This window comes from Henckelia pumila, chromosome 2, assembly GCF_033568475.1.
Source record: "Henckelia pumila isolate YLH828 chromosome 2, ASM3356847v2, whole genome shotgun sequence".
Lineage (NCBI taxonomy): Eukaryota > Viridiplantae > Streptophyta > Magnoliopsida > Lamiales > Gesneriaceae > Henckelia > Henckelia pumila.
The window spans coordinates 126,119,298-126,145,585 of NC_133121.1; the positions used below are offsets into that span (position 1 = coordinate 126,119,298).

Genomic DNA, 26,288 nt, shown 5'->3' on the forward strand with positions numbered 1-26,288 from the left:
GTAATGTTAATGTAAGAGGCAAATTAGATAATCATCTCTATGCCATATACTTTTCCCGCTGAAGTCATTTGCACGTAAAATATTATATGACGTTAGTTTGTTGAAACAAAATCGAAAAATTTACAATTCCTTATAAAAATTAATGACGCAAGGATAAAAAAAAAAAATCCTTTTTTTGCGGCTTGACTCGATTTATTGTTAAAATTAAAGTGCCAAGTTTTGGAAAAGCGCATATATGATCCCGTTGACTTGGATTGTTACATGCACAATTGGTTTCATTTTTTATGTTTGCGCCAGTACGAGCAATTTGACATGTCTCTAGCGTTAATTTTGTATTTAGATATCGGTCAGCATAAATGAAAATATATAATAATAATAATTTATTCCAAAATTTAATGCGAAAATCTCATCTATTAATTAAAAATAAAAATAAAATATTCATATTTTAACTACTTATTCCAGGACGACCATATTATTGTTGGCTTTCGTATTTTATATTTTTTCGGGTCTAAAGTAAAACATTGGACCGTAACTTTTCAAATTTCTTTGTTAATAAATTTTTTTTTTTCAAAGCTAAACATGTTGAGTATAATGGTATAAACAAGAATATAAAAGATAATAATATATAATATCTGAAATCAGGGCGGATACTGGATTTCGATCTTGAGGGGTCGTCTCTAACTAAACACAAGATTCAAAAAAAAAATAAAATTAACGTATCAGTTATATTCAAATAATTAAACATCAAATATATGTTTTAAACAAAATATTTGTAGATTAAAAGAATTCGACGTTCATTAGAATTTTTGAAGTTTTTTTATGATAATATCAATACAAATATTTTTAGCATGCAATTAATTTCAATACATATAATCAATGCATCCAAGAGAAAATTGTCCTTCATTTTGCTATGAAATCTAATTTTGTTATTATCCATGATTGAGAATGACTTTTTTTTTATAATAGCTGTAGACCTTGAAACTGTAATCACAAAAAACGATCACTCTCAAAACAAACTCCTATATCGATCTCTATTATTTTTCATTCTCTTTTATTTATTTCAAATATGTTATTTAATTATTTTAAATATATATATGTATATATCATTTTATTTTATACTCAATTCGTCTCATATATATACTTATTTTTCAAACATATTAACAATTTTTTTTTTGAAAATTTCAACTGATAAATAACTTTCCAATATTATCTTATTTAATGGATACTTATATGTTGTAAAAAAATTATTGAAAATAATCTATATATGTAATAAAAATCTCAATTAAATATGAGCATATTAATTTTAAATAAAAAGTGAAAAAAATATAATTAATTATTGTACAAGTTTATATGTTTTAGGGAAAAAAACAAAAAAAAAAGTGATTATCAATGAAACAAAGAGATAGAGAGAGTGTGTGTAATTTTAGGCAGCGTTTGGTAACCAAGATTAGCCACGGATAACGGATTAATCAAGCGTTTGGTAGAAATTTAGCACACTTTTGTAATACCTAGGGCCCGGCATAAAGTTACTGTAACACATGGAAAAAGCCAGACAATTGTCCTCTTCTCACGGTAGGTATTAGTAAGACCCATGTCAACAGTGTCTTTGATTACTCATTTTTTAACGTTTTTACCCTTTGCCCTAATATATATTTTCACGCGTCCACCATTCTTTGCCGCATCTTCTTCCCTCCAATTTCCCCCTTCGAAGGTATGTAGAATATTTGGCAAACTCAGTTTTATCTTCGATCAACTTTTTTTTATTCAAATACATACATGGGACTGTATGCTAGCTGCAATTCGAAGCTTTGATTTTCAGCGATAATTTATAAATCCATGGGACCGTATGCTCGCTGCAAAATTTCAGAGAAAACCTCAAATAAATGATTAACAAAATGTCTTTGTATAAGAAATTAAATTCGAAATTGAGTGAGAGATCCAGATCTGAAAATAGGAGCAACCGTAGTGAGAGATATGGAGATGGAGATTAAATCTGCAATAATCGAGGAGGAAGAAATTTGTCATTCAATGGGATAATGTCATGGTCAACAAAGGTAAATTGGTCTATAAAAATATTAGCACTCATTTTTATCAATATCTCAAAAATACAATCAAACAAGTTATAAAATTATTACAATTTTTATTATCCTATAATTTATCATATTTTTATCCTTATATTAATAGTCTCATCGCAAAAACCAAACGATGCCTAACTCTGTTAGAAAATGAACACAAGAGAGCTTCTGCCGCTAAGCTACATGAACTTTCATTTATTTTTATGGGGCCTATATTATATATACTAAACTCATAAATATTAAATATATAGTACTAAAAAAATTTTAACTTTTCGGGGGGCCGTGGCCACCCGATCCTATGGTGGATCCGCCCCTATCTGAAATAATGTAACCAAAAATAGTAGTTTATAGCCTTGTAAACGTAGTTTTTTTTATTATATATATATATATATATATATATATATATATATTATGTCAATTCTCTTTTCATCAACTCTATATCGAACCAAAACTAACTTGAATTATCTTTATTAATATATTAAATAATATAACCATTATTTTTTCATTTGATTAGTTTATGGAGAGATCGAATCATTTTTCAATTCCATTCTCGTCTACAAGTTGATCGAGTTCTTAAACTAATGTGGTTTTCATATTCCTTTTGCGCGCACATTGACCGAATTATTTATTGTTCCTTTCTTTGATATTTTTTTTTTTAAAAAAAAAAATTCATTAAGTATTTATCTAAGAAGTCTCTGAAGTGATGATTTTTAAAACATGGAAGCATGCCATATTTGAAAATATTATTCTGAATCATAAAATTTTGCACAATTTGATCATTCATTAATAATATTTTAATATAATAAGATCCCCACTTTTAAATTCTAATAATCATACTAAAAATTCAAATTTTATCATTCTATTCAAAGTGGGATAACTTACAAATTTTATGGAAAAACTAGATTTATGGAAAATAATTAAAATTCTTCAACATGGTCAGGAGTTCGATTCCTCCTACCAACACCTTCTTGGACTAGCCTGTCACACAGGGCTAGTCTAGTGTGGTTTACCTGGTTAACGTAGTTTGTGTTGGTCGCAGGTGCGATATTACGAGATAGAAACTATGAAAATTGAAGAATAAAATAGATACCAAAATTTACGTGAAAAACCCCCAAAAATTATTAGGGTAAAAACCACGGGCAAGACCAAAAGATTCCACTATAATATTTGGAGAATTACAACCTCTCTCTGTGTTTCCAAAGAGACACTCACTCTCTTATACATGAGAAAACCCATCTCACAAATATATATAGAAATATAGAAGATGAAATGCACTCAAGAACAGAAGAATGTTTGAGGCTGGGATGATTCTGAAATGCCGAGGGAAGAGCTCTATTTATAGAGCTGATCCCTCGTCTGAACATGCAATTTGAACACAAGCAGCAAATTCAAGAATGAATTTTCCACATTTATTGCACCTGCCAAGTTAGACTTTTCAAACAACATGTGCACATTTGCCGACATTTCTCCCCCTTGGAGATTTGATTGAGAATCAAACACATCTCCACGCATCCTTTCAATCTTGCATTTTCTTGTGCTTACGTTTTTGCTAGGCCACTTGAGGATCTACACCATTCAAACTTTTCTGTACTCACTGGCTTGGTCAGAATATCAGCAATGTTATCCTTCGTATGGATTTTCTGCATATCCACACTTCCTTCCTCTACTACTTCCCGTACAAAGTGAAATTGAACTCCAATGTGTTTAGTCCTGAAATGAAAGGCTGGATTTCTTGCAATGTGCAAGACACTCTGACTGTCACAAAATAGATGAATCTTTTCTTGTTTGTGCCCAAGCTCCTCCAATAACCTTTGAATCCATATTGCCTCCTTGCAAGATTGAGTAGCTGCCATGTATTCTGCCTCCGTTGTAGATAATGTCACAACTGTTTGTAGTTTTGAAACCCAGCTGACTGCAACTCCTGCAACTCCTGCAACTGTAAACACATAACCAGTAGTAGATTTTCTTTTATCAGTATCACCCGCATAGTCTGAATCCACAAAGCCCCTGAGTGTAAAATCTGATCCTCCAAAACATAATGCAACATTCGAGGTACCCTTAATGTATCTAAGAATCCTCTTAACTGTGCTCCAATGCTCTTGTCCAGGATTCGCCATATACCGACTGATTGCTTCCACTGCTTGTGCAATGTCTGGTCTTGTACAAATCATGGCGAACATTAAACTTCCCACTGCTGATGCATACGGTACTCGAGACATCTCCATCTTCTCTGCTTCACTGCTAGGACACATCTCAGAAGATAACTTGAAGTTAATAGGAAGAGGGGTTGAAACTGGCTTACTATCTTTCATGTTGAAGCGCTGCAAGACTTTCTTCAAATAATTTTTCTGGGAAAGCCAAATCTTCCTGTTGCTTCTGTCTCGATGAACTTGCATCCCTAGAATCTTGTTTGCTGGTTCCAAGTCCTTCATATCAAATTCCCTAGCCAACTGTGCCTTCAATTCATGGACCCGATCTTTGTTGGGACCTGCTACCAACATGTCGTCCACGTACAACAGCAAAATGATATAATCATCATCACCAGACCTCTTGAAATACGTACAAGGGTCTGCACCGAGTCTGTTGTACCCAAGGCTCATGATATAGGAATCAAATCTCTTGTACCAACACCTCGGCGCCTGTTTGAGACCGTACAGAGATTTGTTCAACCTGCAAACCAAGTTCACTTTGCCCTTTTTCGCAAAACCTTCTGGCTGGAGCATATAAATTTCTTCTTCAAGATCGCCATTAAGAAATGCCGTTTTCACATCTAGCTGTTTTAGATGTAGGTCAAACACCGCACACATTGCCAATACTACTCTGACTGTTGAAAGTCAAACCAAAGGAGAAAATATCTCATTGAAGTCGATTCCTTCTTGCTGAGCGTACCCTTTGACAACCAGTCTTGCACGATACCGCTCCACTTGGTTATTGCCATCACGTTTGATCTTTTAGACCCATTTTTTACCGATAGCTTTCCTCCCTCGTGGTAGTGTAACAAGATCCCAAGTTTTATCCCTGTCCAATGCTTCCAATTCTTTCTGCATCGCTGTCATCCATAGGGATACATCCGAGCTTTGAGTAGCCTCATGAAAACTCGATGGCTCACCATCCTCTATTAATAGACAATATGCAATGTTGCTTTCAGTGACATAATCTAAAAGCCAACCTGGTGGTCGTCTCTCTCGAGTTGACTGCCTCACTTTGGAAACCTCTGACTCAACTGGTTCTTGTTCATCGTGCTCCGGTACTGCTTCACAAGAAACTTGATCTTCGTCTGTATTATTTTCCACCTAAATGATAGTAGTTTTTGAATTCAGTGTGCCTTTGTCTCCCTTCACTTTATCTTCCTCGAAGATAACATCTCTGCTGATGACAAGCTTGTGGACAGTGGGATCCCACAAGCAAAACCCCTTTACTCCATCAGCATAACCCAAGAAGATACACTTTCTGAATTTGGAATCCAACTTTGATCTTTCTTGTTCATTGTGCAACACGTACATCGGACTTCCAAATGTATGTAACCGAGAATAATTAACTGGCCAGTCCACACCTCCATCGGAGTCTTCAAATCAATCTCCACTGAAGGAGAACGATTGATGATGTAAGAACTGATTTTGACCGCTTCTGCCCAAAATGACTTTGGTAGACCCGTAGTACTCAACATGGCCCTTGTTCTGTCCAACAAAGTTTTGTTCATCCGCTCCGCCACTCCGTTCTGCTGAGGCGTGTAAGCCGTCATGAACTGCCTTTTGATGCCTTCATGCTTACAGAATGCATCAAATTCATCACTGGTATATTCTACTCCATTGTCAGTCCTCAAACACTTGATTTTCTTGTCAGAATCAAGTTCAATCCGCGCTTTGAAAACTTTGAAGACTTTGAAAACATCTGATTTCTTCTTGATTGGATACACCCAATATCTTCTAGAGAAATCATCAATAAATGAGACAAAATATCTCGCTTCTCCTAGGGATACCACTGGTGCTTGCCAAACATCAGAATGAATCAGTCCAATATGCCTTTGCTTTTGGCAGCAGATGTGCCAAACTTCAATCTGTGTTTTTTACTGGTAACACAATGCTCACAAAAGGGTAGAGTCACTTTTTAAGCCCTGGCAAGAGCTTCCGTTCAGATATAATCTTCATTCCTCGTTCTGATATATGTCCAAGCTTTCTATGCCACAACACTGTTGATTCTTCTCCCGAACCAATTGATGCAACAGCTAGTTCCGTCTCTTTGTATGTTTCCCCCAATAATACATACAGATTTGCAGCAACCTTTTCCGCCTTCATAACTACAAGCGCTCCTTTCACAATCTTCATGATCCCTTTTCTCGACACGGGTTTTGCACCCAATATCATCCAATTGCCCCAAAGACAAAAGATTCTTTGGCAGGTCCTTCACATGTCGTACCTCCTGTATGGTGCAAATAGTACCATCAAACATTTTGATTTTAATGGTACCGATCCCAGCAATTTCCAAGGCATGATCATTTCCCATGAATACAGATCCTCCTGAGACTGGTTCATACTGATCGAACCATTCTTTCCTTGACGTCATGTGCCACATCGCTCCTGAATCCATAATCCATGCATCACAAAATTTGTGTCTGCTTTCCGCAACCGTTGTTGCTTCGCTGAATAATATTTCACCACCGCCTGAAGTACTGGCCACATTTCCTTGAGATCTTTTCTCATTCCACTTTTGATCGTCCGTGACGTCCGCCGGTCTATCTCCAATAGCTGTCAAGCAACTCTTCTTTGTTAGAATTGCTTGCATCTTCAATTTCCACAGCAAAAAATTGCTCCCATTGAACTTTTCTATCTTGTATTTTGCCGTTATCTTGACTACAAGAATCCTGCCTTATAAAATCTTCAAAAAATATTTTCTGATGTGGAAGATCAGTCACGGCTGCAACCACAGAGCATACTCAAAATTTTAAGAAATTTTATGTCAAGGCTTTGATACCACTTGTTGGTTCCATGTACGGCATTACTAGATAGAAACTATGAAAATTGAAGAATAAAATAGACACCAAAATTTACGTGGAAAACCCCCAAAAATTATTAGGGTAAAAACCACGGGCAAGACCAAAAGATTCTACTATAATATTTGAAGAATTACAACCTCTCTTTGTGTTTCCAAAGAGACACTCACTCTCTTATACAGGAGAAAACCTATCTCACAAATATATATAGAAATATAGGAGATGAAATGCACTCAAAAACAGAAGAATGCTTGAGGCTGGGATGATTCTGAAATGCTGAGGGAAGAGCTCTATTTATAGAGCTGATCCCTCGTCTGAACATGAAATTTGAACACAAGCAGCAAATTCAAGAATGAATTTTCCACATTTATTGCACCTGCCAAGTTAGAATTTTCAAACAACATGTGCACATTTGCCGACAGTTTGCAGGCTATTGCGTTAGTTCGGGGGTTTACCCAGTGTGCACCGAAAATAGCGGCTGCGGGTTCCCACGTCACAAAAAAATTAAAATTCTTCAACAGACTATTAATCACTGGGCCTAGTAAGATGAGACTCAAGGCCCATTAGATCTCGAGTTAATATCTCGTTTATTTGGACAAACTATCCTTGTAAAATTGGCCCACTCTGCGAAATAAACTGTCCACCCATTAATCTGTGTTAAATTCTTTGGGGTGGGTTTTAGTTTTTTTTGAAATTGATTTAAATTTTATTTTGACAATAGTGTTTTTTGTTTAAAAAAATGATTTTATTCTTTGGGGAAAAAAATGAAGATTCATGATTGAATTGACAACTACATGGACTAATCACAAATTCATTTTAGATAATTAAGAATGACAATGAACCATAAATTCAATTAATTGGATAATTAAGAACGACATTGTGTCGAGTTTAAACTTATGCCCAAAATAAGTCGTAAAAACGATATCGATTACAGTCACTCTAATTTTCCAGTTACATATTGGTCTAAATCATTCAAACTTTCTATAGAAGATGTGTGTATGTTTGTTTAGAAACAAAGGAAACGGCCGTCGGACTCCCCTGAAGAGTAGCTTAATTCATAGCAGGATTCATTTCTTCCTTTTATACACAAACGTTATTTTATTGAAAAAACTAGAAGAAAGCAACTTATGTAAAGTGTCAAACAGATGTCTAAACACACACAACCAAAACTATAAAGAACTCTACTTATAATAGCAACAAATCAAAGGCTTATTAATATCACATATATCACACATATAACAATCAGCAGGAAACCAGGACCAAATTAATTAAGTCCCTAGTATGTTTCCCCTTGGAAACAAATAAATGAAAAATCACAAAACAATTCACAATATTAATGCTATTATAGTAACATCTCATCTCCCACCGGTTTGCATCGACGATGTCATTTGATTTCTAAGGCTATCGTATGTATTACTCGTGCTGCTATCTGTAACATTACCATTGATAAAAGGGATTGAATCCGTCACCAAGAAAGGATTCCATCTCTTCTCCATTATGTTTGGTTTGAGCCCACGAGTGTACATGTACTCCTGTTCTAAGCCCCTCGAGTTCCGTGGCTACTTCTTTCATACTCGGCCTATCGTCTCCTTTTACATGTAAGCACCCATTTGCAAGCCTAGCAACTTCTGTTAGTTGCAAACTATTTACCTTAGACAATATGTTACCGTCAAATATTTCAAATAAACTTAATTGTTTTAGCTTGTAGAGGAAAAAGTTGGCTAAATTCTTCTCCAACTCTGGCTTATCATAGCTTAAAGCCTTCCTGCTTGTGAGTAGCTCTACCAGAACTACTCCAAAGCTATAAACATCACTTTTCGCCGTCAGTTGGTTTGTTTGCATGTATTCGGGATCAAGGCACCCAAAAGTTCCTTGCACCATTGTTGATAACTGAGTTTGATCCACAGGAACCAATCTTGAAGTTCCAAAATCAGCCACTTTTGTTGTAAAATTGTCATCCAAAAGTATATTTGCTGGCTTGATATCTCTATGAACTATTGGAGGTGATGTTGCGGAGTGCAAATATGACAGCACTCCTGCTGTTTCTGTGGCTATTCTTAACCGCATGTCCCAGTCAAGAAAACGTGCCTTTGCCTGATCATGCACGTGTTCGGAGAGAGTGACGTTGCTGATGAATTCATAGACCAGAAGAGGGGCTCTGTGTCTAAGCAACAACCAAGGAGCCTGACAACGTTTATGTGGTTGATTTGAGAAAGAACAATCACCTTGTTGACGAATTGCTCGACTTGGTTTGGGTCAACTTGTTTGGATTTCTTGATTGCTACTATTCTGTTATCTGGTAAGAAACCTTTGTACACAGTGCCGAAGCCTCCTTGGCCAATGATCATACTGTCGTGGAAATTGTTAGTTGCCTTTTGGAGCTCGAAGGAATTGTAAAGTTTGGCCACATTTTCTGTTGATCTTTCTCTTTCTGAAAGCTTTTCTAGCAATAAATGGCCACCATTTTTGTAATGCCCCACTGTATCAAGACGGGTCTTTTCAGCGTGCTTATGTCCTCACTCATACGCACACTGGAAAACTTTCCAGGGGGTCACCCATCCTATAATTTCCCCAAGTCAAGAACGCTTAACTTTGGAGTTCTTATGTGATGAGCTTCCGAAAAGAAGATGCACCTTCTTGATATGAGCAGTACATATGAAATCTTTTAAGCCCTCCTCAACTATGTAGTCCCATACCTACACAGTCTCAGAATCCCCTCTCATTCCGGCACGAGATCGGTTCATTCATGTCTCCCTCCACCTAGAAGCCTACCAGGAGCCGCTCATTTTCCGTGCAACCTTTTGGCACCGGCGATCACTCCCTGCCTCTTCAGCCCCGGGCGTCACATGCCCACCAGCTTCCGCTTGGTTCGTCCCCGAACCATACCGTACTAAAAAAGGTCGGCTCTGATACCATTTGTAATGCCCCACTGTATCAAGACGGGTCTTTTCAGCGTGCTTATGTCCTCACTCACACGCACACTGGAAAACTTCCCAGGGGGTCACCCATCCTATAATTGCCCCAAGCCAAACACGCTTAACTTTGGAGTTCTTATGTGATGAGCTTCCGAAAAGAAGATGCACCTTCTTGATATGAGCAGTACATATGAAATTTTTTAAGCCCTCCTCAACTATGTAGTCCCATACCTACACAGTCTCAGAATCCCCTCTCATTCCGGCACGAGATCGGTTCATTCATGTCTCCCTCCGCCTAGAAGCCTACCAGGAGCCGCTCATTTTCCGTGCAACCTCTTGGCACCGGCGATCACTCCCTGCATCTTCAGCCCCGGGCGTCACATGCCCACCAGCTTCCGCTTGGTTCATCCCCGAACCATACCGTACTAAGAGAGATCGGCTCTGATACCATTTGTAATGCCCCACTGTATCAAGACGGGTCTTTTCAGCGTGCTTATGTCCTCACTCACACGCACCCTGGAAAACTTTCCAGGGGGTTACCCATCCTATAATTGCCCCAAGTCAAGCACGCTTAACTTTGGAGTTCTTATGTGATGAGCTTCCGAAAAGAAGATGCACCTTCTTGATATGAGCAGTACATATGAAATCTTTTAAGTCCTCCTCAACTATGTAGTCCCATACCTACACAGTCTCAGAATCCCCTCTCATTTCGGCACGAGATCGGTTCATTCATGTCTTCCTCCGCCTAGAAGCCTACCAGAAGCCGCTCATTGTCCGTGCAACCTCTTGAAACCGGCGATCACTCCCTGCCTCTTCAGCCCCGGGCGTCACAATTTTGAACAAAATACTTTTGCTTCATCTTGATTAAATTTCTTCTTTTGAATTCCAAGTACAACAAGCAAGCAGACAATAGCAGGATAACTACTCCTAAAGCGATCCCTGCTTCCAATTATCGAGATGAAAAACAGAAACATTACAAGATCCTTTGATTAATACTCTTCTTACTCAATAAATGAACTTCAAAATCAATTAATGGATCAGTATCAATCATTGATCTAACCTGCAACAAATCTATAAATGGCTGATTCACCACGAGTGCAACCTTTTCCCTCATTTTTCTCATCGCCATGATACCCTTTCGGGCAGACGCAAGTGAAATTTCCATCCATGTTTTTACAAAACTCCTCCTTTTCGCATATGTTAAGATTTGGATCGTTACATTCATTGATATCTGCAAAACAAGAAAAAGAAAGTCCTGAAACATAAGGCTTCAATTCAATATATGGTATTCATTAATCCTATGAATATTACCTTGGCAGCCATCAATGAGATACGGATTTCCTCGATAACCACTTTTGCAAGAACACCGATATCCATAACCATTAACTGGCTCGTAGCACTCAGACTGGTTGCTCTCAACGCATAACCCGACGAATTTGCCATTGCTGCTTGGCATGTCTCGTTCCCAATAGCCCAATCGGCCACCATTGGAAGCTTCTCCACACTGTTCAAGTTTGTAAGATTTTCCGGCGAAAAGCTAAACGAGGTTTCCTCGACAACAAAAGCATGGCTGCAATTATTGAAATCTTTAACCAGAGTATAATTATCATAGCTCCCCAAAGTCAGCTCCACTCTCTGAACTTGCTTAGGAATAGTAGTTTGGCAACAACCTACGCCCGAGCAAGACCATTGTTCCAGATCATCCTCAGCATAACAGATTGCATTACACCCGGTTTTATAATTCCGGTTCAGCCGCTTCCCGGAGACAACCATTGGTATCGCATCCCACAATAGTGAACTTGTTGTGAGTATTATTCACAGTTATGTATGTGGGCAAGTGATAGCCCAATTACCATTAACATGGGCCCCAAATTAACAGACTTACTGATAAAAGATTGGGCCAAGAAAGGGCTGATAGAATCAGATGCAATTCAAAAACCCAATAATGAAGACATAGACCAAAGCAGTTCAAAGGAATCAGAGAAGAACGCACCAGAAGCTTCGAGAGAAAGAAACAAACCAAAATGGATGAGCGATTACGTCATGTGACGAATGATCACGCATTCCATTATCCTAGCAGTTAGAGTTTTTTATTTGCCTCCAAAATAAATTATAAGCAGTAAGTATATAGATGGGATTCACCAGTAGTTGTAATTCTCATTCTGAAATTTGGATAATAAGCATTGTTCGAAGGAGTTTGCACAGACTCGAAGTGTGCCCTTTTTCTTATCAATTGGTGCTCTCGTTGAGAAAACATGAGGAACAAAGACGTAGCCAAAGCCATGCGGCAACTGGAAGCTAATTTCAAAAGTCATTCAGAGTCCCAGATGATGAACTACACCAAGATGCTGGAGCAATATATGGTTTCGATGGACCAGCGGTTTGGCCAGCTGAACCAGAAGGTGCAAGACTTATCTATAGATCAAGAAATTTCTGGGAATTCACCCAAATCTAAGGGGGAGAGCAGTAAAAAAGGATGTGGCCTTGGGGAGGGACTCAACAACCATTTGAAGGGAATGAAGTTTGATCTGCCTCGATTCAATGGAGAGGGGGTGCATGATTGGCTCTATAAAATAGAGAAATATTTTGCTCTACATTCCACACCTCCAGCGGTCCATCTGCAGGTGGTGGCATTTCACATGGACGGCGAGGCCGACTCTTGGTACAAATGGATGGATCGGAATGGTGCTCTGCTCACTTGGGAGCACTTTGCGAAGGAGATCAGGAGGCGTTTTGGATCTTCAGTGTATGAAGACCCATTGGGAAATATTGCAAAAATGATGCAGACAAGTAGTGTGGCTCAATACCGCACCGAGCTCGAAGCTCTCATGAATAGGATCGAGGGAGTCACCGAATCCATGTTCTTGAACTTCTTCATTTGGGGGTTACACCCAGAAATTCGCAGAGAGCTTCTCATCACTCCACCTGGAAGCCTCAATGAAGCCATGACCAATGCTTAGTTGTATGAAGATCGAAATGATGATTTACGAGGGAGGGGGGGGGGGGGCGCAAGGGAGGCATGGGCTGAGGGCCACTGGGAGTATCTGCCGTAAATACTAAGTCAGATCCAGGGAGATATTCCAGCCCTTTTGAAAGCCAATCCAACATTACTTCTCCCACACCAATAACCAAAATTCCCATAAAAAAACTAACAACGACCGAGATGCGAGAAAGACGAGAGAGGGGCCTCTATTTCAATTGTGATGAGAAGTTTAACGCAAATCATCGTTGCAAGAACTGAGTTCTGATCCTCTTCGGGGATGAGGCGGGCGATTGCCTCAAGGAGTTTGGCGGCTACGCGGATGCTCATCCCTTTAATTTTGGAGACGGAGAAGTCGAGGTGAGTCTCCATGCTTTAACCTCTGCTTCTAACCCACGCATATTCCGACTTACGACACGGTTTGAATGAAATTGTGTGGAGATTTTGCTTGATACTGGCAGTCACCATAACTTCATCCAAGAAGGGTTGGTTACAAAGTTGGGGATGTCTTGTGTGACTGCCCGAAGGTTTCGGGTGTACATGGGCAATGGTCAATACCTTTGGTGTGAGAAAATGTGTCCGCAAGTTCCCCTGACACTGCAAGGGCATGAATTCTGTATTGAATTATATGTATTACCTATATGGGGGTTGGACATTGTACTCGGAATGCAATGGCTCCACACACTAGGGCCATGTTTGCATGACCATGAGGCCCTAACCATGGAGTTTAAATGGAAGGGAGAAACCATCTGCCTAGTGGGCAACAAGCCACTAGATCCAGAGCCAGTTTCATACAACCGATTATGCTCTTGGCTTCAGCGAGGTGACTGCAATACTCTGTGTACATTGACAGAGATGACTGTGGAATTTAACGGGGGCAATCAGCTGATGGGAGACACAGATCAATTGCCCGCTCAAGGAAGGGCGTTGATAGAACGATATCACACCATGTTCGACGTGCCCAACTCCTTACCACCTCATCGTTCTATTAACCATCATGTTACGCCTTAAACGCATATAAATCTCGTGTTATGAGATTAATGTTTTTAATGCATTAACAAGTCTCATAATATTATGTTTTGATGATTACAAAACTCGGTTAATTGTTACTAACCATTTAAAGTGAGATTTTGCAGATTAGATTTATTGAAAAATAAATTATTGGAAGTTATTTTGAAGCTATACATGTATTTATAAAGTCTTGTATTGCTCATTGAATGGATGGAACATTGTTAAGAGATATGAAGAAAAAGACAAGAAGAAGCCAAAGTATGAAGCAGCAACTTCCGAAAATTACTGGAACTTTTCTATGAATCCAAATCGGATCTCCACCAGTCATAATCTAGATAAATAAGTTTTACAAGTACTGTCCAAATTTGAGAGCAATCCAACGGCTAGAATGAGAGATATGAATTTTTCCATATATGCTGCACAATACCCACTTCTGCAAGGAATGAAACCATGAATATTCGACTTCAGAAAATAACTGGGAATGTTTGAGAAATCAAAATCCAATCTCCACCAATCAGATTTAGTACTATGATGTTATAAAGCTTCTTTCCAAATTTCAGATCAATCCAACGGATGGATTAAGAGATATGAATTTTTCAAATTTGTTGCACAGAACAGGTTCGAAAACATGATGAAGTGAATTCAGAAAATTACTGGAAATGTTTGACTCGTTCAAATAAAATCTTCACCGTTCAGAATGAAGATCTGGATGTTTTAAAGCTTCAGTTCAAATTTTCGATCAATCCAACAGTTAGATTGGAAGATATGATTTTTCCACAAACTCCGCTTAGTGCTGGGAAAAAGATGGCAGTGGCGCCGAACACTTTTTTGTCTCTTCTTGACTTCTTAACACACGCTCCAAGCACTCAAATCAGATTCAAATCTTTGTCAACTATAAACAGAGGCCATCTAAGTTCATTTGGAGACATCCCAACTCATCTCTTCTCTCCTTTGCAAGCAATTTCTCACTATCAAAGTTTTTGTGTGATATATTTGAGAGTGTTTGTAAAAATAGTTTGTGAGTTGGTTGTGCTATTGTTGTAAACACTTTAGTGTGAAGCCAAGTGTGTTGTGCTATCGTTGTAAGCACTTGAGTGTGAAGCCAAGTGTGTTGTGTTGAGGCTATCCTTGGAGCCCTTAAGGCCAAGAGTGTTGAGTTGTATCGGCGCGGTGATCGTGTCAAGTTGTAAGGCTATCCTTGGAGCCATCAAGGCCAAGACGTTCGAAGTGCTAGTGGATCCTTGTTTAATCGACTTAACCAAGAAGGGGAGACGTAGACGATTTATCGTCGAACTTCCATAAACATCTCTTATCCCTTTTACTGCTTTATTTACATTACGCATTTATTTACCGCACTTATTATTTGATTGCTTAAGTCTTCCGCTTGCGTACTTGCATAATCGCTTTAAATTGCTAAAATTGCCAATAGAACCTAAATCCCCCCCATTAGATTCTAACAAGTGGTATCAAAGCCACCTTTTTACAAAATATTTTCAAAAAGGCTCTATGGCAAATCTAGCGAGCGACTATGCTCAAGGGCAATCAACAAATCGTCCTCCTCTTTTCAATGGCATAAACTACGGATATTGAAAAAACCGAATGTCCCTATATATCCAATCCGTAGATTATGATCTTTGGAAAGTTACTGTGAAAGGTTCCTACATACCTACTAAAGAGGTTGAGGGTGTCAAAATTCCCAAGGGAATGGACGACTTTTCCAAGGAGGACATGCGATTAATTTCTCAAAATGCTAAAGCCATGAATATTCTTCATTGTTCCTTAGATATGAATGAGTACAACCGGATCTCAATGTGGTCATCCGCTAAAGAGATATGGGACAAGTTGGAGATATGCCATGAAGGGACTAATCAAGTCAAAGAGACGAAGATCGATCTACTCCAACTCAAATATGAAACATTCGAGATGGAATCAAACGAAGTAGTAGATACTATGTTCCGAAGGCTTACTCAAATTATCAATGAGCTAGCCCAACTCGGGGAACAATATCCAACCAAACAAGTGTGGAGGAGAGCTCTACGCGCCTTATCCAAAGAGTGGGATGCCAAGAGGACGGCCATCATCGAGTCAAACAAAGGCGACACCGCATCCTACGATCTTGATCAACTACATGGGACTCTAAAAACCCATGAGCTGGAATTATCAAAAAGGAAGGAATTAAAGAAAGAAGATACCAAGGCAAAAGGAATTGCTCTATCTAGCCAATCCAAAGAAGAAGATGATGATGATGATATGGCGCTCTTCGCAAGAAAGTTCAAACGATTCATGCGAGGAAACAAATTTCAAAAGAAGCCAGATAAGGAAGTTACTTGCTACAACTGTCAACAACAAGGCCACTATGCAAATGAGTGTCCTCTCAAGAAGAAAGTTGACAAGGGAAAGAAGAAAGCACTTCTAGCCACTTGGAGCGATAGCGACGATGACGAGGAGGAAGCCAACATCTGCCTCATGGCTAAAAGTGATGACATCGTCTCCGACGACGATGATGAGGTACCTTCCTATGACGAACTACTACATGCATATAAAAACATGTTTGATATGGCTAAATCTCTTAGAAAAGAAAATAGAAAGCTCAAACATGAATTAGAAACTAAGGAGCATGAAAACCTAAGATTAAAGGATGACATAGCTCACTTAGAGAAATCTTTTGATAAATTCAATGTAAGTAGTAATAACTTGAATAATTTACTAAATATGCAAAAATGTAGTTTTGATAAGGGTGAAATAGGGTATGGAAAGAAATCTATAGATTTTACTAGTCTAATTGCTAAAGCAAAAATGAGATCACCATTTGCATGTTCTTACTGTTGTAAAATAGGACATGCTAGACATAAGTGTAGATCTCTAAAATATCAATATGATAAAAAGAGCTATATGAAATGGAGGCCTAAGAGTACTTAACAACTCATCAGTTGGCATTATGAGATCATGATCTAAGGGAGTTCATCATAGACTAGTTTAAATTGCCTTGATGCGACTGGTCTTCCTGATGAACGCTGCTCTGTCCAAGAAAATAGGTTTTTAAAGAGGCATAGCCCTACCTACTACTGGGAGCACTCTTAGAAAGTGGCGATGATGTCGCTATGAGAGACTGAACTCTTGGAAATCTGTTTTGTATTTTTCTTTTCTAACACTGTGGACCCAAAAGAACTAAAGGGTACCAAAATCTCTTCTTGTAGGGAAATAGGAAAATTGTTCTCCCTAGCATATGGTATCTAGACAGTGGATGTTCTAGACATATGACGAGGAACAAAGAGCTACTTCAATCAGTCAAATCAAAGGAGAAGGGAACTGTAACCTTTGGAGACAACAACAAAGGAATCATTGAAGGAATCGGCTCAATAGGTATATCTGAATCTTGCTTGATTGATGATGTACTCCTAGTGAAAGGGCTTAAGCATAATCTACTAAGCATAAGTCAATTGTGCGATAGAGGTTATGAAGTCAAATTCACTCCCCAACACTGCACTATATCACTCACGACTGACAAATCCATAAATTTCAAAGGGTATAGAAGTGAAAATGTTTACAAGGTTTCTTTAAACAATTTATCTTTATCAAATATTAAAAGCCTTGTATCCTTGAATGTTGTTGACAACATTCTTTGGCATAGACAACTAGGTCATGTTGGTCCTAGTACCATAGAAAAACTTTTTAAACTTGATTTAGTTGTTGGTATGCCAAAACTCAATTTAAAATTAGATTCTATTTGTGATGCATGTCAACTTGGCAAACATACAAGTGAATATTTTAAAAGCAAAAATTTTATATCTACTTTTATGCCCCTTGAACTTCTTCACCTAGATCTATGTGGTCCATCGAGGAACTCTAGCTTAGGAGGAAAGCTTTATGCATTTGTCATTGTGGATGATTTTTCATGTTACACGTGGACATTGTTTTTAGCCCACAAAAATGATGTCTTTGATTATTTTAAAACTTTTGTCAAACGAGTTGAGAATGAGAAAAATCTTTCAATAAAGCAGATCCGTAGTGACCACGGAACTGAATTTCAAAATGAGAGTTTTTCAAACTTTTGTGAAGAGAAAGACATCGGTCATAATTTTTCTTGTCCTAGGACTTCTCAACAAAACGGGGTCGTTGAGAGGAAAAATAGGACACTTGTGGAGATTGCGAGGACCATGATATGTGAGCTTTCTCTACCAAAATATTTTTGGGCTGAAGCAATGAACACTGCCTGTTACATTATCAATCGCGTATCAATAAGGCCAATTCTCAAGAAAACTCCATATGAATTATGGAGAGGGAGAAAGCCTAACATTTTTTACTTTCGAGCTTTCGGTTCCAAATGCTACATACATAACAATGGTAAGGACAACCTTGGCAAATTTGATGCCAAATCCAACAAAGGTATCTTTCTCGAATATTCTACCTCAAGTAAGGCTTTTAGAGTTTTTAATAAACATACTTTACTTGTTGAAGAATCTATGCACGTGATTTTTGATGAATCTATGTCTACTATTGTTCGCACTAACATTGATGATGTAGAATTACTCGAAGAAGAGTCGGCTTCCTCAAGCCTAAATGATATAGATGTTTCCGTTGAGAAAACACCACTTCCGAAGGATTGGACGCTTCACAAAGATCACCCAATGGATCTTATCATCGGAAGTCCTTCGAAGGGAGTAGCCACTCGTTCTTCTCTTAATAATATTTGTAATCATCTTGCCTTTGTTTCGCATGTTGAACCTAAATGCATAGATGATGCTTTGTTAGATGATGCATGGATAATTGCGATGCAAGATGAGTTGAATGAGTTTAAACGCAATGATGTTTGGTTTCTTGTTCCTAGGCCACATGATAGATCTATCATTGGTACTAAATGGGTGTTTAGGAATAAACTTGACGAGCATGGCACTATCACTAGAAATAAAGCTAGGCTTGTTGCTAAAGGATATAGTCAAGAAGAAGACATATATTATGATGAAACTTATGCGCCTGTTGCTAGACTAGAATCTATTCGCATGCTACTTGCTTTTGCTTGCTCTAGAAATTTCAAGTTATTTCAAATGGATGTCAAGAGTGCATTTCTTAATGGTGAATTGAAAGAAGAGGTTTATATTGAGCAACCTGATGGCTTTGTTGATCTTTCTTTGCCTGATCATATGTTTAGACTAAACAAAGCTTTGTATGGTTTGAAACAAGCTCCTCAAGCTTGGTATGATAAATTGTCTACTTTCTTGCTTTCAAATGGTTTTTCAAGAGGAAATATCGACATTACCTTATTTACCAAGAATGTCAAAAATGATCTTTTGATTGTGCAAATTTATGTTGATGATATAATTTTTGGTTCTACTGACGAAAATCTTTGTCAAGATTTCTCTAAGTTGATGCAGGAACACTTCGAGATGAGTATGATGGGGGAACTTAACTATTTCCTCGGATTACAAATCAAACAGTGCAAGAATGGGTTCTTTGTGAACCAAAGCAAATACATCAAGGAGATTCTAAAGAAGTTTGGAATGGAGAACACAAAATCATCATCCACACCGATGAGCACAGCAATCAGACTCGACAAGGATGAAAATGGTAAAACTGTAGATCAATCTTCCTTTCGTAGTATGATTGGCTCCTTACTTTATGCTACTGCTAGTAGACCGGACATTATGTTTAGTGTTTGCTTGTGTGCACGATTTCAATCATGTCCAAAGGAATCACATTTGTTCGCCTTAAAACGCATTTTCAAATATCTTTCAAATACTCCAAATCTTGGCTTGTGGTATTCGAAAAATTCTTTCTTTGATTTAAAAGCTTATTGCGATGCCGACTTTGGTGGATATAAGGTGGACCGTAAAAGCACTAGTGGAACTTGTTTCTTTATAGGAAACTGTTTAGTTTCTTGGTTTTCAAAGAAACAAAATTGTGTTGCGTTGTCAACGACCGAAGCCGAATAAATGGCTGCTGGTAGTTGTTGTGCGCAAATTCTTTGGATGAAGCATCAATTGCTCGACTATGGCGTCTTTTTTTCAAAAATCCCTATTTTCTGTGACAACACTAGTGCCATATGTCTAACAAAGAATCCGATTCAACATTCGCGCACCAAACATATTGAAATTCGTCATCATTTTATTCGTGAGCACATCGAACAAAATGAAGTTGAACTTCAATATGTTGACACGACAAATCAAATTGCCGATATTTTTACAAAACCACTAGATGAAAATACTTTTATTCGTTTGCGTGATGAACTTGGCATGATTGAGTTGTAATCACTTGTTGACATATTCTAAAGATAATGACATATTAAGGGGGAGCTTAATATAAAATTCGAGCAAATTAATTTTGGATAATACAAATTAATTGTATTTATTCAATATTATACGCTCATATTTTGTTATTTATGTGAAATTTATGTGTTGCATTTTAGAAATCATATTTCAATTCTCATGTTTTTGCATACTTTTCCAGTCTTTTTGATTATCACAAAAAGGGGGAGAATTAGTTTGGTTAAATACTTTAACTAAAGGGGAGAGTTAGTATGATTAAATGCATGAAGAATAAAATCGGTTATTTGATAAACAAACTCTTATTCACTAATTGTTTAATTTAGGGGGAGTTTTATTCATGCAATTATATTGTGCAAATTTAAATTATTTATTTAATATTGTACATTTATTTCTCCTATTTAACCAAGTTTTGTGATCATCAAAAAGGGGGAGATTGTTACGCCTTAAACGCATACAAATCTCGTGTTATGAGATTAATGTTTTTAATGCATTAACAAGTCTCATAATATTATGTTTTGATGATTACAAAACTCGGTTAATTGTTACTAACCATTTAAAGTGAGATTTTACAGATTAGATTTATTGAAAAATAAATTATTGGAAGTTATTTTGAAACTATACATGTATTTATAAAGTCTTGTATTGCTCATTGAATGGATGAAATATTGTTAAGAGATATGAAGAAAAGACAAGAAGAAGCCAAAGTATGGAGCAGCAACTTCCGAAAATTACTGGAAATTTTCTATGACTCCAAATCGGATCTCACCAGTCATAATCTAGATAAAGAAGTTTTACAAGTATTGTCCAAATTTGAGAGCAATCCAACGGCTAGAATGAGAGATATGAATTTTTCCATATATGCTGCACAGTACCCACTTCTGCAAGGAATGAAACCATGAAGATTCGAATTCAGAAAATAACTGGGAATGTTTGAGAAATTCAAATCCAATCTTCACCAATCAGATTCCGTACTATGATGTTATAAAGCTTCTGTCCAAATTTCAGATCAATCCAACGGATGGATTAAGAGATATGAATTTTTCAAATTTGTTGCACAGAACAGGTTTGAAAACATGATGAAGTGACTTCAGAAAATTACTGGAAATGTTTGACTCGTTCAAATAAAATCTCCACCGTTCAGAATGAAGATCTGTATGTTTTAAAGCTTCAGTTCAAATTTCCGATCAATCCAACGGTTATATTGGAATATATAATTTTTCCACAAAATCCGCTCAGTGCTGGGAAAAAGATGGCAGCGGCGCCGAACACTTTTTTGTCTCTCCTTGACTTCTTAACACACGCTCCAAGCACTCAAATCAGATTCAAATCTTTGCCAACTATAAATAGAGGCCATCCAAGTTCATTTGGAGACATCCCAACTCATCTCTTCTCTCCTTTGCAAGCAATTTCTCACTATCAAAGTGTTTGTGTGATATATTTGAGAGTGTTTGTAAAAATAGTTTGTGAGTTGGTTGTGCTATTGTTGTAAACACTTGAGTGTGAAGCCAAGTGTGTTGTGCTATCGTTGTAAGCACTTGAATGTGAAGCCAAGTGTGTTGTGTTGAGGCTATCCTTGGAGCCCTTAAGGCCAAGAGTGTTGAGTTGTATCGGCGCGGTGATCGTGTCAAGTTGTAAGGCTATCCTTGGAGCCATCAAGGCCAAGACGTTCGAAGTGCTAGTGGATGCTTGGTTAATCGACTTAAACAAGAAGGGAAGACGTAGACGATTTATCATCGAACTTCCATAAACATCTCTTATCCCTTTTACTGCTTTATTTACATTACGCATTTATTTACCGCACTTATTATTTGATTGCTTAAGTCTTTCGCTTGCGTACTTGCATAATCGCTTTAAATTGCTAAAGTTGCCAATAAAACCTAAATCCCCCCCCCCCCATTAGGTTCTAACACATCATATTCACTTGCTTTCAGAAACCACACTAGTCAGTGTGAGGCCATATCGATATCCTTGTTTCCAAAAAGATGCTATTGAGAAAATTGTGCATGAGATACTGGAAGCAGGATTCATCAAGCATAGCACCCGTCCATATTCTTCCCCAGTCCTGCTAGTTAAAAAAAGGATGGTTCGTGGCGATTTTGTGTGGATTATCGAGCACTAAATGCTCTCACCATCAAGGATTGATTTTCGATTCCGACCATCGACGAACTATTGGATGAACTCGGAGGGGCACAAATATTCTCAAAACTGGATCTCCGAGTTGGATATCATCAGATTAGAATGGATCCAAAGGATATCCATAAGACCGCTTTCCGCACGCATGAGGGGCACTATGAGTTTGTGGTCATGCCCTTTGGGCTCACCAATGCGCCGTCCACCTTCCAAGCCACCATGAACCAGGTGTTTCGACCCTACTTACGAAAGTTTGTCATTGTTTTTTTGATGATATTTTGGTGTATAGTTCCAATGAAGAGGCACATTTCCAACACTTGCAAGTTGTTCTTGAGCTTTTATCTGCAAAGAAGTTCTTCGCTAAACTATCCAAATGCCACTTCTTTCAACCAACGGTGGAGTATCTTGGCCACTTAGTGTCTACAGGCAGGGTCATGGCAGACCCCAAAAAGCTCGAGGCCATTCTTCATTGGCCTCTTCCCAAGAATATAAAACAGTTGCGAGGTTTCTTGGGTATCACAGGATATTATCGACGCTTCATAAAGCACTTTGCTACCATTGCAGCCCCCTCACTGATCTTCTAAAAAAAGAGTCATTCCAGTGGACCACAGAGGCCACTTACGCTTTCCATCAGCTTAAAGAAGCCATGACTAGGGTCCTCGTCCTCGGACTACCCGATTTTTCTAAGACTTTTATTGTTGAAAAAGACGCTTCAAAAGTAGGAATCAGAGGGGTATTGATGCAAGACAATCATCCTGTATCTTATTTCAGCAAAAAATTGGGGCCTCAGATGCAATTAGCATCCACTTATGTAAGAGAGTTATTGGCAGTAACAGAATCTGTGGCAAAGTGGCGGCAATATCTGTTGGGCAGACCCTTTGTGATTCGCACCGATCACAAAAGTCTACGAGAACTACTCACTCAAACAATCCAGACGTCGGAACAACAATATTTTATGTGCAAGCTGATCGGCTTTAAATTCTCTATTGAGTATAAACAAGGGTGCGAGAACTCGGCAGCGGATGCTCTATCCCAATTATATGAACAGGAAGAAGCCATCTTGGACAGACCAATGTGGGCAGCCCTCTCTAGTCCAGTCTTTGCATTCATGGATGTACTACAACATGAAAACAAAACATTGCCTGATCTAGTGCAGCTCCATGACACACACCAATACTCTTCTGACCGCCAAGACCATTATTCGGTGGTGTCTGGCATTCTCTTGTATAACGGCAAATATTTATTGGGTCAAGATTCAACTCTCAAGGAAATTATGCTGCAAGAGTTTCATGGTTCACCCACAGGGGGCCACACCAGAGTTAAGCAGACTTTCATGCGCCTATCCACCAATTTGTTTTGGCAAAACATGAGGCGGATGTCAAAGATTATGTGGCAAGGTGCTATGTTTGCCAAACTACAAAATATTCCACGGAGAAACCGTCTGGGATCCTGCAACCTCTGCCCATTCCAGAACAGATTTGGGAAGACATCTCTCTCGACTTCATCATTGGGTTACCTCAATCCAAGGGCCACACTGCCATCCTGGTGGTAGTTGATCGTCTTACAAAGTATGCCTACTTTAGTCCCCTGCCTACCTCCCACACTGCGCATCAAGTAGCTGGTGTTTTTTGTTCAGCAGTGGTGCGCCTTCATGGGATCCCTCGATCCATCATCTCTGATCGGGATCCCATATTTACAAGTCAGTTCTAGAAGACAGTGTTTTCCTTAATGGGAACAAAACTATGCATGAGTTCCGCTTACCACCCCCAGACGGATGGACAAACGGAGGTACTCAATCGTTGCCTCGAACAATATTTGCGTGCTTTCACTAGTGAAAATCCCTCATCTTGGGCGTCTTTCTTGGGATGGGCGAAATATCATTATAATACAAGTTTTCATTCATCCATTGGCATGAGCCCTTTCCAAGCAGTTTATGGCCGCGGTCCTCCTACCATACCAGCATAATTACGGGGAAGTACACGGCTAGCTGCAGCTGAGGACCTCTTGTTAACCCGAGATGATATCTTGCACAAACTTAAGCACAATCTCCTGCAGTCCCAGCAGCGCACAAAGCAAGTGGCAGACCAACATCGGAAGGAGAAATCGTTTGCAGTTGGAGAGTTGGTGTTGGTGAAGTCGGTCCCGTATCGACAAAATACGATGGCCCACAGATGACATTCAAAACTCTGTAAGAGGTTCTTTGGACCCTTTGAAGTGATGGCACGAGTAGGGCCAGTGGCTTATACCCTTGCCTTACCTCAAACCAGTCGAATCCACCCCACGTTCCATATTTCCCAATTGAAGGCCTTCCAAGGCAAACCACCAGGCACCTTTGAAGAGCTACCACCCTACAGCATCAATAACCAACCTCTGACGGTGCCTATCGGGATTCTGGCTAACCGAGTACTCATCACAACCAAAGAAAGATCAAGCAGATATTGGTGCAATGGTCAGGCAAGTACCCAGAAGATGCTACTTGGGAAGATTTCCATGAGTTCTGTTCAGTATATACTCAACTCCACCTTGAGGACAAGGTCACTTTCGAAGAAGAAGGGAATGATAGCCCAATTACCATTAACATGGGCCCCGAATTAACAGGCTTACAGATAAAAGATTGGGCCAAGAAAGGGCTGATAGAATCAGATGCAATTCAAAAGCCCAATAATGAAGACATATATAGCCCAAAGCAGTACAAAGGAATCAGAGAAGAACGCACCAGAAGCTTCGAGAGAAAAAAACAAACCAAAATGGATGAGTGATTACGTCATGTGACGAATGATCACGCATTCCATCATCCTAGCAGTTAGAGTTTGTTATTTGCCTCCAAAATAAGTTATAAGCAGTAAGTATATAGATGGGATTCACTAGTAGTTGTAATTCTCATTCTGAAATTTGGATAATAAACATTGTTCGAAGGAGTTTGCACAGACTCGAAATGTGCCCTTTTTCTTATCAGCAAGCTTATCCAGGGTTCATTGCTGGAAATCCGTCTAGTATTGGTGCCGTTTAGAGCTTAACAGTCGTGCGCTATGTATTGCAAGATACGGAGCTGGCCATCAAGTGATATGTTCAATATTTCTATTTTGGACTTTTGCATGAAAAGTTTTGGGGGATCGAAGGTTTGGTCACAAGTGACCAAGAAACTATAAGTTTGGTAACAGTCTTGGGTGATGCCGAATGGATATGAGATTTCTATGTTGCCGCAACGATCGAGGCAATTGGGCTTTGCTATGGAGGAAATTGGTTGTTGTGCTGACGATGATCTTAGAACAAGAAATAGCAGTAGGGATATTATTGCCAATTTCAACAAGAACATAGTTTGGTGCAAATGAAAGGATACCATCATCAATACTATTTTCTGAGGGAGAAGGGATGAGTGAAGTATACATATAAATATAATATATATCAATATATAAAATATAATAATTTTGATATAAAAAATGATAATCGGATAGATGGGAAATCTGTTTCACAACGTTGACATGCAAAATCTTCTAGTAAAAATATTTGTGAACATAAAAATGGTGAAGAACCAAATGTTTGAAGAATAAAATACATAAATGTCATGATTAAAAAAAAACAAATAATTATTTTTTTCTTGTGCAAAGACTTAAAGAGTCAAGTCCGCTGCAGCAGCCGAAGAAGACTGGTCTCACGGAATCCTGTTATGTTGGGTACCATGAATTTTTTTTTATTTAAAAAAATTCAATATCATTGGAACGTTTCCTTTCTTTTATTATTGCTTTTTGTACAAGTGAACGACAAAATAATGATAATGTACACGGACAATTTTAAGAGAGATAAATTAGGAGCTGGTCGATGTTATCCCACTTGGATATTAATGGCTCGGATCTCGTTGTAGGTCAAATAATTTGACATACAAAATTGATATGGATCGAACGCAAAATTGATCCGGCGTTCGAC

The 26,288-nt window shown here is 38.4% G+C and overlaps 1 pseudogene; it reads right to left on the bottom strand.

Annotated features, from left to right (window-relative positions):
* Nucleotides 1–8,466: 8,466 nt before the first annotated feature.
* On the bottom strand, nucleotides 8,467–25,680 carry LOC140878365 (wall-associated receptor kinase 5-like; annotated as a pseudogene).
* Between the last annotated feature and the right edge of the window lie 608 nt (nucleotides 25,681–26,288).